The 18,153-nt window shown below is 44.8% G+C and overlaps 1 long non-coding RNA gene across 1 annotated transcript in view; it reads left to right on the plus strand.

The window, feature by feature from the left end:
* Positions 1-18,153, plus strand: part of LOC135186730 (uncharacterized) — a 31,640-nt gene that overhangs the window by 11,859 nt on the left and 1,628 nt on the right. Inside the window, exons 2-3 of the long non-coding RNA XR_010307084.1 lie at positions 16,916-17,044; positions 17,672-17,871. This is a non-coding gene — a long non-coding RNA (uncharacterized LOC135186730). The remainder of the gene's footprint in view (positions 1-16,915; positions 17,045-17,671; positions 17,872-18,153) is intronic.

The following is an 18,153-nucleotide window of genomic DNA, read 5'->3' on the forward strand; positions in this document are numbered from 1 at the left end:
TTCTTTCTTTTAGTGTGGTCTGACACTTGGACAGTAGTCATTACCATGGTCTACATATAATTGTGTACTTTAACTATTTAGAATACAGGCTCTGTGTTGTAAACTTTCCACCTTTGCACCAAAAAGGAAAGAGGAAGGATTGGAGGGAGAAGAGGAATGCTTCTGTCCAAGTGGCCTTGTGAGGGACCTTCTGTCTTTGGTGGTTGCTGTGTCTGGCACAGCAAACAGAACCACAGGAGAAGCATGTGCATGTGTGTTGAATGAGGGTGTTCATTATAATGTTATCCTCAGCCAAAGATGGATTCTCTGCAGCTCTGCTGTCTGTTGTCCTGGCATTACATGAACCTGTTTTAGTCAAGTTGAGGGCTGCTGGACTTTCCTTTTGGATTGGGAGGGGTTATGCTTTTAGCCTTCAAGCACCCCAGATGGTGGTCACTGTTCTGAAGTCATGAACAAATGCTTAATGTAGCTGCACGGCAGACAGAGAAGTCATTCCTTGGGCTTAGGAATGTTTCCTCCTTTAATCCTGCCTTTTTTTTTTATGATACCATATAGTGTTTAATTATTCAATATATACATAATCCAAAATAAACACAGTAATTAACCTTTGTTTTGAGAAATTTAATTAGTTAATGCTTAGTCTCTGTTCAGATTCCAAACAGTTTGGAGTGGGAAAGGTGCCATGGAGAAAGCATGGCAAAATATGTTTAATGTTGAGCACCTTCAATTATTTAAACAGTAACGTGGGCTGGACCAATTAAAAAAAAAGTTATTATACAGGCATGTACATGCTTAAATATCTTAGTGCAGTGTTCCCAAACTTCAGCCTTGCTGCAGATGGTGAAACATATCCACACATAAAGCAACAAACTGTATGGAGGAGGGAGTATGCTGTCAGGAGCAATTCTGCTGTTTGCTGGCAACCCCAAAACCTTCCTGCTGGGGCTCAGGAGGTACTAAAATTGCCGCTGGTGGTGATTTTGCACCCAGGCTGGGGGAAATTGGAGAGTGAATTCGGCTCCTTGTTCCAAAAATATGATGAGTTTTCTGAAAGGTTAAATGCTGTGCTCTGACTCACCAGAGCTAGTCATCTACAGCCTAGATGCCTTCAAAATATATTACTGTAGGATAATAATTTTACCCAAATACTCAAGCTTTAATATTCTTCCCCAGCTGAACTGTAAATAAAATTATTTCCTAAGAGCACTTATTTGAGCTTGATTATTAAATACATTGCCAAAATCTGGTCGGTTAATATACTGCCTGCTACTTGAGCTGAAGTATCTAAAAGACAAAGAACGAAGTAAACGAAAAGGAAATCAACATTTTGCTAAATTGCATGTTTTTAAAAATCCTATAATTGAGGCTGCTACTTCATTTCCATTTGTAAAACAGATTGAGTTCCCCTTCCATCTACTAATGGATCTGGTTTATCTCTGATACTAATTGCAGCATTTGCATGGTTTGCGCAGGCTGCTGGTGACAGGATGTTGGGTAAGAAAAGTCAAACTGCTCCTGCTAAGCTCTGGCCTGTCATTTAGGAGTGATACTTGGCACCAAACTCTGCTGAACTTCAAGCCTTTGTTCTTTTTCCTATGGCTCCAAAGTCTGGGTCAGTCAACCAAGATAAACTTGTTAATTTGCTGTGAGGATTATGTGCCTTGGGTCTCACTTGAGAAGCAGTGGGCAGGTTCAGGTGATAATAAAGCAACACCAGATAGTCTGGATGTTTAATTAAACTTGTCCGTGTTCTCTCTGACCTAGTGACTGGGCTGGAAATGTCACCAGAACATGAGTTGCTCATGAGGTTTGCACATGGGCCTTTCTGCCGTGCCAGGCCTTGGGGAGAGGTGGGGGTTTACAGCCTCTTTTCACATTCATTCACATTGTCCTTGGGAAGGGAATTGTGCTCTGAAGGTCTGGGGAAAAAAAGGGAAATAAAGGGTAGTTTAGATGAATGAGCCTTTTCTTGGAACCACTTCTAGCAAATCTGTTTGCGCACACCTGAACTAAGCAACTCCAAGCCTCGGGTCTGATGAAAACATGCTCCTCTCAATGCACCCCACTGCTCAGCCCCTAGTTAGCAGCAGCTCAAGAGCTCAACTATGCACTGTTTTATTGCTGTGGGGAGATACACCAGCTTTTCAGAGGATTGTGCCCAGGAATGTAAGTTGGAGACCTCTCCATCTCCTCTGCCTCTTGGTCTCTGCAGCCCACTTTTCCTGGGGTCACTGTGCACAGATCTAAGATGAAAGCCTCCATAGTCTGCTTCAGCCGCTTAACACTGCTTCAGTATTAGCAGAAACAAACGGAGGATTCACCCTTTGCTTTCCATGGCTTCGTTTTAAAAGTCCTGTAGTTGAGGCTGCTACTTCATTTGCAAAACAGATTGAGTTCCCCTTCCATCTACTAATGGATCTGCACTTTGCTGTTGTTGTTACTTCGTTTCGTTAAGGTTCTTGAAAGCAGTCCACCAGATTCCCAGGGAGCTCAGTAAGGCAGAGGGAGCCCTGGCTACAGACTGGCCTTTGTGGAGCAGGTCCGTAGGCTCTCTGCCACCAGCGCCGCGGGGGAGCCTCGTAGTAACGACACCAGCATCGACCAGATGTCTTCTAGAGGATTTGGTTTCAAGATGCATGGCTGCTAGTTCAGGAGAACGTGTTGGGGGGTTTCTGCTCTAATATTCATGATTTGTTTAAAAAGTTTGCAGGTGTTAGAATTTTTATTGAAGTCAGGGAGCTGAGAAATTACATCCAGTCAGTGAGGTAATGCTTGCACTGCTCAGAGTGGGAGTGGAGAGAACACACACAATCTGCATTAAATAATGGGCAGCTGTATTGCCAGCACAATTTTATACATCTGAAAGTTAATCTGAGCCATACCAAGCCAGACCTCCCTTCCTGCAAATCCTTGTAGAGAACAACAAAATCCACTGATGGCTTGCTGCTTTGAATCCCTTGTGCCTACGGACCAGAGCTGGTTATTCATGTTCTATGCAACTATCTCGAGAGAGGTCAGGATGTGCAGAGTCAGCAGGGGGAATATTTTGGGGTGGCAGCTGAAGTGAGCCTTTTATGTAAATGTAAGTGCAGGCCCATGCTCTTTTGCCATCTGTGTGCCTCTTACTATCAGGAGAAAATTGCCGTGAGGCAGTTAGGATGTGTGATGTTTCCTTTTGGATTTGCAGTGTGTGCACAGCCCTGCCAGTGTTGGACACCATAAGTTATGGTGGTCTGGCAGATGGAAGTGTCGACCAACTAGACAAGATGGTTGAATTATTCATATCTGTCACTTGTCAGGATACAGCCTCTAGCCAGTGCACAGGCAGCATCCTTTCAAGTACTGCCTGTATCCAGTATTTAGGGGCAGAAGGGCTCTGGCAGACATGAGTACTGCTCTAGGCATGCAGGGACAGGCTTTGTCCTCAGCACAGTCCCTTCAGGAAGACTGCACCCTACTCCCATCACAGAGGCTGCATAAATAGGGCTGTAGAGCAGACCATACTTCAGAGGCAGAAAGTTGTCCTCAGGGGCTTGTGAGGTTTCTGCTGGCTGAAACTAAGAAAGGTGCAGCCACGATGTGGGGCACTGATGCCAGAGTCCCCCACGTTCTACCATACTACCCCTGATGTGCCTGGGCCTGGGCTGGGCAAGTCCCACAGAGTCTTTCAGCTGCCTGAAGTACATCTTCCCTCTTTTCCCTCCAGGCTGTCTTTTCCCCATTGCTGAATTTTGCCCAGCATAATGATTTCGAGGGCACCGTTTTCAGTTTTCCTCTACAGAGCCAAAATTAATACAGAGTTTGTGCCACCACGTAGCAGAGCTTTAAGCATCCACCCAAGAGTGTGCATATTTCAAAATAATGTAATGGTTTCTAAACCCAAGTACTCCTTAAAACCACCACCATACTCCACTGTAAATATTGATGATGCCTACCTGAACTGTGGCAACAGCACTAACAACTCTGTTTGGTAGTGTTTATGTGCCTATTAATATCCCACTGTGATGACCATTTTATTACCACCAGGAATGTAAGCACATGCAGATGCTAGGGTCAGATGTTGTTGTGGGGCAGAGAAAGGTGCTGGTCCTCACCTGTAGGAGGGTAAAGGTCTGGTGGCACCACTGCTGGCAGTCCCCTCTGGAAGAAGGCAGCTAGGGGATCCCTGAAAGCGCTGAAAGTCCTGCTGAAGAAAAAGCATGCTGCTGCAGTGTGCCTTGTTGCAGAGCAGAGGTCGTCTCCCTGGGGATGTGGTACACTGTTTTGGATGCAGATGGAGTGAATGTGTGGCTCTGCGTATACCTTTGAGTGTGACATGGTGAAAAGCTCTTGATAGTGCTGACCAAGGTGATGAACATGCTGTTAAGCTCACTTTGGTGGTTTGTGTTCTGGGCCTGACCAGAACAGCCCTCCCTCCTGGTCTCAGTAGAAGCCAGCCAGACCTTGCCTGTGAAGGACTGTCTCAGCCTTTTACATTGCCTTGCCTGAGAGCAGTGCTCAAGAGGGAAGTCTTTTTTTGCAATCCTTTGGCAGCAGCAGTGATGTGAACAGCCCAGTTATGACTGGGGTGGACCAGGGAGTGGTTAGGCATCTCTTTTCAGCCCAAACCCATCTGTGATTGCACATGAAAATGTGGATATGTTGGGCTTGGCATGGAAACTCCCTGTAACTCCACACAGATCGAGGCTTTGACCCTGAGTTTTCCGGATGTCAGAGCTGGACAAGCTACCCTGCCCAACCTGTAGTGAGGGCCCTCTCTCTGTGCCAGAGTCACTGGTGTGAATGGTTTTCCACTGCTCTTGGGAGACTTTCTTCTCTCTCAGACCTTGGAGCAGGGATCTTCTGTTAGGAAAGGCTCACGGCTTGCATTTTTCTTTCCCTTTTCAGCACTGTCTGTGTAGAGAAGCCTCTCTCTTCTCGCTTCTGTCACTTCTCCCTCAGAATGACTCTAGCTAAAGATTAGATCCAGGCAAGAAAATTTGGGTCTGCTTTCCTCAGTCCCCAAGTCTTGTGAGAAAATTAATGAAATGAAGGATTTTAGTTGAAGTACAACTCTGTTTTATGCCTTTTTATTTATGCCATGCCTCTTACAAGGGAGATGGCCATGGGGGTTTCTAAAAGAGATACATCTAGGTGGAAAGAACAGGGGAAGTTTATCAAATGAACAGGTGATAAGTGATCACCAGGGCTATAGATTTACTGAGTGTGTTCACTGCCTTGGTCTGGTGATTTTGACTCTGTTGAGAAAGGAGCAGAGGGATTCTAAGAACCTGTGTGTGCAAAAGTACACAAGCCATTAATTATGGCAACCGCTTTGCGATACGGTCTAGCAAGAACTAATGGAGCACCAGAAACCTGTGGAAAATGTTAGTGAGAGCTGTCAGGATGTTTGTCTTACAAGCTGCCCTGGATGATCTCATCTCTCCCAGCGTTTTGCAGGGTGAGGGGTGTGCCAGGTCAGCTGGAGGCAGCAGGCAGACGCCCCAGCTGTAGAAGAAGGGCAATGGGATGGAGGCATGGGGTCTGCACAAGCAAAGAGGGGTCACAGGGGCCATGTCGCTGTGCTCTGCTGCTGGAGATTAAAAATACAGATGGAATGAGCATGACTTGAAGGCTTTTGGAAAGTGTAATATTATGTCTTCTCATTCTGCTTCTCTGAAACTGCTTAACTAAAATGTCCCTTAGCATTGCATAACCAGGCCAGTGCGGGGCCTGGGGACCAGCTCAGAGGGACAGCTTCTAGGCAAGGGCCACAGTGGGCAAGAGGGATGCAGCCTGGCTAGGGAGTCACCACTTTGATGTGTGTGGGGCAAGAACAGTTTCTTGAGGGAGTTCCTTCTGCACCCACTCCTTCTTGCACTGTGGCTACAGACCATGCCTGGAGGACTGAGTGATGACAAACAGGCCAAAAGTGGTTGGCTTGGTGATGTCAGAGCCAGAGGTCAGCTTGCTGTCCAGATTTATAAGAGATCTTTCTCTCTGTATCCCAGGGCTGCCTTGGCTTTTCATTCATGCTGGTGATGACGAAGAGCTGTGCTTAAACAGCATTACGTGCTGGCACGGGCTGCTTTTTGGAGCAGGAAACCACTCCCTTTATCCTCGCTTGATCTTGTGGAGTGAAATGTGTGTGGTGCCCTTGTCAGCAGTAAGAGTCTCCTAAGAAAATAAGAAAGGTTAGCAAGCAGAAACAGATGTTTACCTTTAACTTCTTGCTTTGTGTGGACTAAGGAAACTGGAGGAGGGAAGGCATTAAGGAAGGGAGGTCTGCAGTGCAGGAGAAAATGCTCTCTAAAAGCCTGAGAATGCTGTGGCAGATTGAATCTGCCTTTCCCTTGATTTTGCTGTGGCTTTTATTTGGCCCAGCATTTTTTTATTATTATTATTTAAACTCACCATTCTATTTAGAGGAGGATAATTGCCTTTTCTTTCTTCTGCCTGAGCTTTTCAACATGATTAAGATAAGGAAATAAATGCCTGGACATGAGGATGATCTAATAGGCACTGACCAGCACAAGTTACTGTAGTCCAGTTTAAAAACATGGCACTTTTCCAGGATCTCTTTGTTTCTCTTAATACAGTGATTTGGGTTTTTTTATCTTGCTCTCTATAATTATCATCACACTGGCTCTAGCCTCAGTGTAATATAAATTTGGAATTAGTTTATTGAAGTCAATGTCAGATACACTTGCTTTAACAGTTAAACTGGGTCTTAGTCTTATTTATCCTACTGTAGCTCCAAACTAACTCTGCCAAAGTAAATACAGCTTCTCTCTCACCAGTGTTTCCAAAAAGCCTTGCCACAGTCCTTGGCTACACCTGCCGCCCTTGTGCTAAAGCTCATGCTGCAGCAAGAAAACCTTTGTGGTATCTTGCTCTACACTTAAAGCTTTGCTTTAAGTCCCTACTGAAAGCTGCCTGTGTGACCTTGCTGGGAAAGGAGGGATGGCTGAGTTGGAGCCATTGCCTGTCTCTGTGTCACTGGCAACACCATTTGGCTTTCCTTTGCTGCTCTAGTTCAGCCTTTTTCCTAAACATGGGGTAGAGCTAGGCTCAGGCTGCACTTAAATCTGGTCCTTGAACATTTCATCTTTATCCAGGACTGGAAATGGCTTTTATAGGTTTGTGAGATCCCGTGGTTTCTTCATCTACCCACATGTGTGCCCAGTTAGTGCCAAATTGGGGTTTAGCCTCATTGTTTAAAATTTCTCCTTCCCAAGATTGTTTTCCGTAGCTCTGGGAGGAAATGAACAGCAAAATACTGAAAGGCAAAAAAGCAGGCCTGGTTCAAAACCAAACACACAGAGTTATTACCTTTAGTAGGGTTGTCTTCTGCTGTGCACAGTCAAAGCTGTTGAATCATAGATTTCAATTTTAAATCTGTGTGTTTGGGAATTAAACACAGGAGGAGCACAAGGGTTGCTGCTTTTCACCATTGGGCTCAGCCCCAACTCTGTCCCCACTTGGGTGAGCTGGCTGCTGCTTGGCAGAGGCTTGTTTGCATCCTTATGCAGCAAAGCTGACCTCCACCAGCCCTCCTTGACTGTATGTATGGCTAAATTGGCTTTGCTGGGCTGTGTGCTGCACCTGTACCTAGATGGGGTCATTGCAGCCCTGGAAATTTCCCCTAAAACTCGTTGCCAAAAGAGAATTACTGAGATTTACATTCAGAGGACTGTTACAGAAATATTACCATGTCAGTGCATATGTCTGCTGGGGGTGGCAGCTCCTAAATCATGCTCACTCTTCCCTGGCCCGTGTGGTCTGTGCCTTCTTTACACAAGTACTAATTTGTCATTTGCAAGGTAGATACAGCTCTAGAACCAGCAGTTGGCCACTATTACTGCAGGCAGCAAAGGACAGCAGGGAGAAATCCCATTACAGGTGCTGTATCCAAGCCCTGGCTGGCCTCAGCATTCTCCTCCAGTTCACCTTCAGATACCACTTTCCAGACTTGGTAGTGATTTTTCAGAGCTGTTTTTTTTTGTTTGTCCTTTATATATTCTAAACCACGCTGATAAACAAGCACTGTAAAAAGCCAAAAGAACACCCAAGTTTTCACAGTTAAGACTATTTCTGTGTTGAGCAAGCTAATAGATCTAATTACTGAAGCCCTAGAAAATAATCTCCTGTGAGACTCTACGTATCCATTTGCTGGCACATACTATCTTAGGAAATTTGCACCTTAAAATGTTCCTTTCAAATGCATGGGAATATCTGTGTTTGATGCATTTGGCTATGGTAGATTTGGATTGGATATTAGGAAGAAATACTTTACCCATGGTGGTGGTGGTGAGACATTGAAACAGGTTGCCCACAGAAGTAGTGGATGTCCCAGCACTGAAAGTATTCAAGGCCCAGGTTGGATGGGACTTTGAACAACCTGGTCTAGTGGAAGGTGTTCCTGTCCATGACAGGGAGTTGGAGCTAGGTAGTTTTTAAGTTTCCTTCCAACCTAAACTCGTGATTTTGTGACCACAGTGATGAGGTGCAGCCACAAAAAGCAACAGAATGTGGAGAGTGGGACTGATCTCCAGCCACACAGACTGGAAAGCTGCTCCCAAACCCAGGGTGGTTGTACATTTTCAGATCTGAGCTACATCCTCTGTGATCTCAGTCATTGTCTAATGAACTGGGTATTGAGTTTGGGTGTACAGTGCTTGCTTGCACAGGAGAAGGAGAGGGGCTCAAACAAGCAGAGCTACGTTTGTGAAAAGCCCTAGTAACTCTTGGAAACCTGCAAGAGGAGAGTGAGAGGACTGTGGATATTAAAGACAAAGCTGAGGGCTAAGGAGGCAGCAGGCTAGCAGCCAAGCAGAGGATGAAAAAACTCTCTCAGCTGGACAGAGGCCATGGCAGCCCCACGAACAAGTGCTGTGGGACAGACAGACATTGTGGAAAGCCAGTGGTGCTGGGTGGAGGACTCAGCCTCTTCTCAGATTTGCTGTTACCTGGACATACTTGTGGAAATTATCAGGGAAACCTCTGGTTGCTGTGCTACAGCAGCCTACAGTGGCTGACCTGTCTTGGGCAGAGGAGCCATCGCTGGTCCCTGCTCTTCCCCTGGAAGCATCCAAGTGTTCTTCTGCCAGCTCCAATGAACATTTCTTTAAAGAATAAATAAATTGTAACTGTTAAGTCTCATCCAATTGTAGATTCTGGTCATCTGGATAAATTCTGATGTTGTTTAGGGATTTATTATTTTTTGTCTGTCTCAGCTGGAGACTGTGCACATTGATGGGTGCTCAAAACATGTCTTCTCCTTCCCAGTGTTTCCTCCAGATTTTTCCTGCACAATAGCTGTACTTCACATCTCTGTGCTGCTACTTGATAAGACAGCTGGAGAGAAGCTATTTTCTGATTTTCAGATACAGTAGTTTATCTCTAATGCTAGTTTTCACCGGCAGTTTAAGCAGTTCTTAGAAAACTCTTCAACTTCCCTCTTAGTATTGAGATGGTAAGGGGCAGATAAAACTTATCATTTATTAATAATCAAAAAAGTTCAGAGGATTGTTTAGGTGTAAACTGGGAGGGCTCCTGTTTTGAAATATGTGGCTCACGTCTATCCCAAGAAGAAAGAGAAATGATTATCAGTCCTTTCTACTGGTCTTAAAAAACACTGAAGCTACTCAAAGAATGTAGAATTTTCACCTGGAAGTTGAAATGTAAATATTTTGGAGCAAAGCCCTTCAAATTTGAGGCTGAAAGTTCTGATTGAGAAACTTCCCCAAGGGCAGCTTTGTGCTGGGGAGGCTGGTTGATGGGGCTGTATGTCCTGTGCTACCCCACAATGTCCTTACAGAGTGGAATGGAAGTGTTCCCAGTCATGGACTCTTATCAGGGATGAGACTGGGTTGGAAGCTCTCCCCATAAGGAAAGAGGGAAGCATTTTTGATTGGTTGGTTGGTTTGTTTTTTTTTGGTTTTTTTTCCCTGCCTCCTATTTCCCACGGGACAGCAGACCTGTCTCTAAGGTTTCTGTTACAAACCGTCCTTTTTTTTCTGGGAAACACTGTTCCCACTGGCTACATGCATCCCTTCAGATCAGAGAGACCTCCTTTCCTAAGCATGCCCCAAACTAGCAATATCTGACCAGATCCTGCTCCCCATTGCAATTCAAACCACAATGTTTCTCACCAATCCTTTTCTAAGCTGACATTTAAGCCTGTCAGCAGTTACAACTGCTGTCGTGTAATCTTTGTAACCAACACAAAAATTGTACTTTTGCTTCTTGATGGCTTCTAAAAACAGAAAAAGAAAGAGGATGGCTAAAAATGGACATAAATACACCAAAACGCCCAAGTGCTGCTTTGCTTGCTGATGGTCTGACAGGGTTTCCACTGCTCCTTCCATCAGAAAGCAAAGCAAACTTGGGCAGCAATGAGGAATAACAACCTGTACTAAGCAGGGGTGACAAATGCATTTATCAGTGGCCAAACAACGTGGACAATGCATGACCCCTGTCCCCACACCACATTCTCTGGCACCTAAGTGATGAGATGTGTCTGCTGAGAAGCTGGAGTGCATTCCTGTAGGCCAGATGAAAGGGAATTCCTAAAGGGATCCTTTTTCACCCATGGGCTCTGGCATTTTGGTGGTAGGCTGGTCACATCTTGGTGGGCTCAGGATGGGTTATGCACATGCCTGCTGGCATTCCTTGCCACACAGTGTGCTCATCTGCCCCCATGAATGGCCATATCTGGCAGGGAGCAGATCCTGCACACAGGATGGTTCTGTTCATCCCACAGCCACTCACCATGGGCACAGGGAGGAGGTGAAGGGCCGCAGCAGCTCATGGTGTGCCATGAAACCCAGCAGCTCTCATAAATACCTCGTATTTATGGACACTTATCCTATATATAGTGTATGTATAGGGTACCTGGGCATGTTTTTGGGTAAACAGAATGGAGAGCAACAGCTGCCATTTTTGCACACAGAGCTAGTGCTTGTCAGCATACATAGGGCATGCACTAATGCTGCTTTGAGCACACATGCAAAATACTTAAAGTGCTTTCATCTGACGTGGCCACTGGTAGAGTAGCAACCAATTATTGTTTATATAAAGTAGAAAGGGTGCTAGACATGCCTATTGAGGTGTTTCCATTTCTCTGTGATTAGTAGATCCAAGTCTATAGTAAACTTCACAAACAAAAACTTGGATGTTTTGGTACCAAGCTCAAATAGGGGAACAATTTCATTCTCAGCACCGGCACTTCTAATGCGAGAACTGAAAGGCATTCAGAAACGCTGTGTTTTCACTGAATACTCTTTGGTCCCAAGATATAGCATTTTTGAAGCATTACAGAAGCAAAAACAATCCCAGTGCCTTGAAAGCTTTTTACACTGACTCTGCTTCATGGAAATACTGACTCAGGGCCAAATGGCTGATTATATCGTGTGATGTAAGAAGGAGTTAGAAAAGCTTAGCAGGGAATTAGAATAATGCAGTTTGTGTGTGTCTGTGTGCAGTGAAGGGGAGGACACAGCATTTATTAGAAAGCTTTAAATCTTCTGCAGCCATGTATTAGTCACTTGAAAAACCGTCACAGACCCTGCTGAAAGCAACGGGGATTCAATGTGTGACAAGCTCCTAGCTGCTGAACTGAGTTCCTGGTTGAGATCTTTTCAGTTCATCCAAAGGCTGCAAAATCTCCTTGCTGGGATATGGAGGAAGCAAACATCTCTGCTGTGTAGTGAAGGAAGAAAGGGACTTTGCTGTGTTGTATGTCTGGAAGGGGAATTAATGATGTAGTGGTGTTGGGGCAAGGCGGGGGGGGGGGGGGGGGGGGCTAAATCTTGGCCTAGCTTTGCCATTGCACTGAACTACAGGTGGAGGTTTGGCGATAGTGCTGTGCTCCCTGGATAAGGATGTAATGCAAGGGAGCTCCAGCCCTGCCCCCTCCCTGCTGCTTGCTGGTTGGAGCCATTTCACTGGGGAAGATTTTATGGTTTACTTATCTCCTTGTCCTGCTAGGGAGAAAAGTCATTCATTGCAGATGTGAACCCTGAGATGAGTCAAAATCAAAGATGACCTAAGTGCCTGCAGGCGTAAAAACAGTAACTGAATTGTTCAGCTTGTTTAATGAAATGGAGCAGCACAAAGACACAGTTCACATATAGATTTATACATGCAGCAGCAATGGCTCTTAATTTATGGACCACATGGCAAATTTTAAGCTTGGGAAGCCTGGCTGCTGTTGGGTGCTTGAAAGAATCTGAGGTGGAAACCTGCCCTTTCTGTAGTGCTGTGATGGCAGAACATGAAGGATCTGGGGCATGCTAGCTCACGGCTGCTGTTGAAGATTGAAGTTGCTGCTTAAACCTCAGGTCTGGCTACAGCGATGTGCCAGCTGCTGTCATCTTCTTGCCCTTGAGTCATGACTCCCTGCAGAGCCAGAGGCAAGTCACTGTGCCTGCTGCACCTGCATAACAGATCTGTTATGAAGGCAGATCTGCTGCAGTTCACTTCTGCTTTCTAAATACATGTGTTCTGTACATACATGTGTGTGTACACATGCCACAGCAGACCATGCCATCCCTTCCTCCTGCTCGTGGCACAAACCTCACTGCCTTCCCTGCCTGGAAGGCAGCTGTGCCCAGCCCCACGGCTGTGTTTTCTGCCAGCCGGTTACTGGTGTGGATGGTGAATAAGGCTTTCTCATCACACTGCTTCCCACCTCGAGTGAGTCATCAGATGAGATGAGATGAGATGCGAGCACTGAACTATATTTGATGCCTGCATCTGAAACACCGGGTTTGGATGACGGTGCAGGTCATTAGGTCCTTAATTTCCTCTTTGATGGATTTTCTAATGCATTCGATGAATAAATAGATGCTCGATAGTAAATAGAAATACCATTTGCAATCTTGGACTTGAAACAGGGCCATAATGTTGCCATTATTTATGTTTACAGAAGTCCTGTGGACCTCATGGGAGGTGGACTACGTGCAAAGGCTGAAGTGATTTGGGCTGAAAGCACACAGCAGCATCAGCCCAGGCTGCTGCCAAAGGAATAACTTGAGTGTGCGCACGATTTTTGGAACATGAATGATCCCATTGACTCCCAGTTGCCTGTGGATGCGACCCAGGCTGAATGGCTCTTGTGTTTGCATGGAAAGATGGTCCAGAAGGAATCAAGAACACTTCCAAGCAGACATTGCTAAATGTCACTTTGTTGACACAGAGTACATCCTCCCAGACGTGAACCGGGTTACTGGTGAGGGCTGTAGACCCTGGGGACACAAGGGTTGCGGGGTCCTGGGTGCTATTGTGCAAGCTTGGAGCTGTGCGTGGGGAAGAGGTAGTGGGAGTAGGGTCTTGTCTTGACGGGGTTCTGCACAGGTGCTGCTGGCTCTTGCCAGCCTCCTACCTCAGTGGAGCTACCTTGTCCTGATGGGTGCAGCAATTTGAGCCTCTTTGTTTCCAAGCCTCAGGTTGGTGCAGAGTGATGTGATTACACATCCACAGCAATTTGTGTAAAGCCAGCAGCATCCTCGGCAGATATTTTTGTACCTCCAGTTTCTAAATGGCATTACTGTTAACAGCAATGTATCATCATTACCAGCAAGGCTTTGGAGGATGCACAAGCAGAGTATGATATTACTTAAACCTCTGCAAGTACTGTGTGATAACCAATCCATGTTTGATTAATTGTGTTCTCACCTTACTTGGTAGAGAATAATGCAGTGTAACACGGCAGAATTTTGGTTAAGATTCTCTGGTGAACAGATGCCTCCTGGGTCAGGACACCTGTCTCCCTGTATGTATAGGAGACCACTATGGGTCAGCAGCTTTGTGTGGGTGGTGTTCTTCCCTCTGAAGCATCAGAGAGTGCTGGGTCAGTGTCAGAAGTGAGAACGCAGCCCAGAGGTACCATCCAAAACTGCAGACTCCCAGGTTTTACTGGCCCAGACATCATTTGATTTTTTGAGACTCATCCTTTGGCTACAGTGCTCCCTCCAGTTGTGCTATTATGTATTAATAGGGGACAGAGCTGGCAGCAGGAAAGGGTAGCAGAAGTACACATTTGTCTTGCTGTCCGGTAAGCCACATAACAAATAGCGATGCCAAGTGTAATCCTGCTTCAGTTAAAACTGTTGCTTTGGTTTGTCATCATTCATTGTTCAATGTACAGCTGCTTAATGACAGGATGTGGGAAATGAAAAGTTTTTTATGTCCTCAAAGACTTTTTAAAATAAAAATTCCTGAGTAATGGAGGGAGAGAAGGCATTTGCACAGAAATGCCTGGGTTTGAATGCTGAGATGCAGCCTGGCTGGAGCAAGCCTCCCCTCAACGAGGCTCATGAGACAGAGGTTTTGCTCTTAGCTTTAAAAATAACCTGCTATGTAAAGCTGGGCAGTATCTGTGCCTTGGCTTTGTTTGCTTATGTTACACATCTGGTGCAGCTGTGTCTGCCTAGCGCCTTGCAGAACAGGACCTGCGTTTGACAGTGAGAAATGAAAAATAAAAGACAAATGCCATGTATCTGCGTGGGGCCACTTCTTCTTTGCAAAATGCTTCGTGTCCAATTAAGTTAGCAAATATTAGATTTTGAACCTAAATATAGGGGAACAGAAGGAATTATCCATATGGACTGTGAGCAAGCAGATGAAATCTGAGGCGGATGGGTTGCTTGTAGAGGAGACGACATGAAGCCAGTAATGGAAGAGACAACCCCAGACCTGCTGAAAACTGGGGTGCGTTTTCAGGTCCATTCTGGGTCTATTTTAATAATGATCTTAATTTTTGTAAAAGTACAAATTTGCATAAAGATCACAGTGAGGCTCTGCCCCTCTGCATGCCAACTGCTTCTAGCTGGCAGTGCAGAATTGCTGGTGGGTGCATGAACTTTGCTTCCAGTGGGAACTCCCCTAACTAGGTGCGCATAAGCAGACACAGAGGTTGATGGGTTTGGTAGGAGATGCATCTCACACAGACTTTAAACTCATTTCTGACAGGCACAGCCCTTGAAGAACCACTGAAGGCTGGGATGTGGCCAACAAGTCTATATAATTACTAGCCCATCCCCTGTTTCATTCTGCCTCTACAAATATTCTCTTTCCTCTGTGTATGCTTATTAAGCTCTGTCCTGGACTATGTGAAATCAGTGTGAAGAATAGCTGAGGTTCCTCTCTGCTGGCCCAGAGCTTCTCAGAAGCATAAGCAAAATGAAAATTAAAGGAGGCGCTGGGGTTGAGATGAAACCTGCTTATGAGAAAGGGAGAAAGAGAAGAATTGGGGTGATTTCATCTCTGTCCTCAGCACTGCAAGAGGGACAAGGAGCTGCTGAAATCTCTGTTGCAGGCTTCCTGCATACCTGGGATTTTCCAAGTTTCACTCTCTCAGATAAATGTTAAGTACATTGTATATATTCTTAGAGCAATCTATTACCAGCAGATCACCACCATGCTCGTCACCACTCTCCCAGTCCAAGAGTTGTTCTTTTTTTTTCCTTTTTATTTTTGTTATCCCTTGAAAATGTCTATTTCCAACAAGCCTGCTGTTATCTCACTTTTGCTATTTTAAGTTCCGTGGCACAAAAAGGCTGACTCACAGAAAGCCATGTTGTAGGAAATATTGGCTCAGCTGAGGAAATAATTCTCTGTTCGTTCTTCCACTGTGTGCTTTGGGGGGGTTTTACTGTCCCTCTTTTCGTGTGTGGTTTTTGGACTCATGTTACAGTACATATCTAGCATTGTGAAAGGTCGAGAGCTATTTCTAATGCACTGGTCTAGCCAGTCAAATGTCTCTTTCTGTGTATACCCTGAAGTGTTTTATGTAACTGCTAAGAATGTTGCATGGGATGCTCACACAGCTCATAAAATCTGGTTTCCTACTGGAAATGTTTTGTGGAAATAATGCTGTTTAATCTACTGCAGCCATTCACAGTTCATGTTGTCGTGGTGCACATCGGAGAGGGTGAAGATTACAACCGGCTCAAGGAAGTTCGATATCTAAAGTCCTCAAAAATACAACTGAAAGAAATGAATGCTCAACAAAATGGAGATAATTGACTAAAAAAAGGGGAAATATGGGAGACCTCAGTATAAAATCTGGTTTCCTACTGGAAATGTTTTGTGGAAATAATGGCTGTTTAATTTACTGCAGCAGTTCACAGTTAATGTTGTCATGGTGCACCTTGGAAAGGGTGAACTTTACAACCGGCTCAAGGAAGTTTGATATCTAAAGTCCTCAAAAATACAACTGAAAGAAATGAATGCTCAACAAATTGTAGATAATGGACTAAACAAAGGGGAAATATGGGAGGCCTCAGTAAAGTCACTGCTCTGGCTGGATTTGTGCTGCAGTCAGCTCCTGATGTATACCTGCAATCACCCTTTCACAGGTAAGGAATTGTATAAAATAAATCCAGGGTGTACTTTAATTGAGTGTTAAGCACATCAGTGATGTGCAGTGAAAGACAAGGCTGGAGATCCTGGATGAAATCCTAGCCCAGTGGGGCAGAGAAAAAAATCTCAAATAACTGCAAAACCTCTACTGACTTCAAATCATTAGAGCAAGTTGTCTAATATAAGTGTGGGGTGCACCTAATTTTACATGAAATATGCCAGAAAACAATGCTTAACATCTTGTAGATATGGATATAGAATATCTATAGCAAAGCAGGTGATACCAGTAATAGAAGAAGAAAAATCAGGGGATTTTTGAATGTACCTGTTGATACATTATTTTTTCATCTAAATCTTTTGACATCATCATTAGCAAAACTTAATTAGAAGGTGTTTTTCAACAATTGCTGTCTTCAGGACAGAAAGTATAGCCCTCACAAAATCAGTATTTTTATCTTTAAAATACTTTCTAAACATTAATTTACCCTCCCTGTTTTCTTGTGATAGATAATTATGTGCTAACAGTATTATCATCATTAGTAGCTGTGTTAGTCTTCTCTTTTTATAGGTGGAAGCTTGTGCCCTGATAATAAACAGCTTGCTGAAGGCCACATGAGGAGTCTCTTCAGGCCTCTGATTAGGGAACAAACAGTCCTGGGTCCATCCTCTCCTCACAGAAAGAAGCAGAACAAAGCAGGTAATATGAAAGAAAAGTGAAGTTTTAAGTATGGGCAAATATCCTCTTCCAGTTGGCTGGATCTCTAGACTGCCAGGAAATAGTGAAACAGTATGTGACAGACATAAGAGTAAATATCTAATAAATACTCCTTTTGTACTTGTGCCTTTATTTACTCTGCAGTAATTATACCAAGAAACATAGATTATATTATGAATCATCATGATACAGTACTGAATTTTTGCAACCACATCCTGGCCCCGTGAGATAATCGTTTTGCTCTCATACGAGAGCCAGCTATGTCTTGCTTGAAACTTCAGAGGTGTGTGATAGCAGCTGGTACACACCCTTTTTCGTAACCTACTTAAAACAAGGCAAGTCTGGATTTGCTTAGCCCTGGTAGGATGTAACATCCGAGTTACAACCCTGCTGTGAAGGGATCTTTGCCACAACCGTGGCATTAACAGGGCCCTCTTCAGTATTTCTATTTGAGAAGTAACTGTTTTCCCCCCATTTTAAGAAATATGGGTATTTACATGTCCAATGGGAAATAAAAAAACAGAAAAAGTGAAAACAGTCCTCAGAGAGACAAAAAATAAATGTGTTCCCATGCCTGTATCTCACTCTGGCTAAACTTAATTACTACAGGAACTCCAAGGAAGTCTGATCTTGCAGTGCTGGGTGTGATTGCAGAGAGGTTGCTTAAAAACAGCCTGGCTGCTGTTCTGGTACCCACTGTCAGAGCATGGCCTCTCAAGGAAGCAACCACACTGCATGTTGAAACTACAGCTCTGTACCCATGGTAGCTAAACCCAGTGGGGTCAGCCTGTGTTGCTTCCTGGAGTCAGGTCGGTATCAGCATCTTCCCATATTGTTTGTTCCTTTCTCTCCTCAACAATTGTGCAGAACATCTGCAGATCCTCCTGGGGCCAACTTCTGGGTAGCAAGGAATGATGTTCAGAGCTTTTGACATGGCCCTAGGACAGCTTTCACTTGGTCTTCCCTTTTGTTCCAGGAAGCACTTTGGGCGCCCAGAGGCTGGTGGCATTCTCTGCCCACAGTGGCAGCCCTCTGCTAGCAGCAAGGCTCTAGGACTGCAGCAGCAAACCCATTGTTTTTCTTCCCCCTCA

Source organism: Pogoniulus pusillus, chromosome 26, assembly GCF_015220805.1.
Source record: "Pogoniulus pusillus isolate bPogPus1 chromosome 26, bPogPus1.pri, whole genome shotgun sequence".
In the NCBI taxonomy this organism is placed as follows: Eukaryota; Metazoa; Chordata; class Aves; order Piciformes; family Lybiidae; genus Pogoniulus; species Pogoniulus pusillus.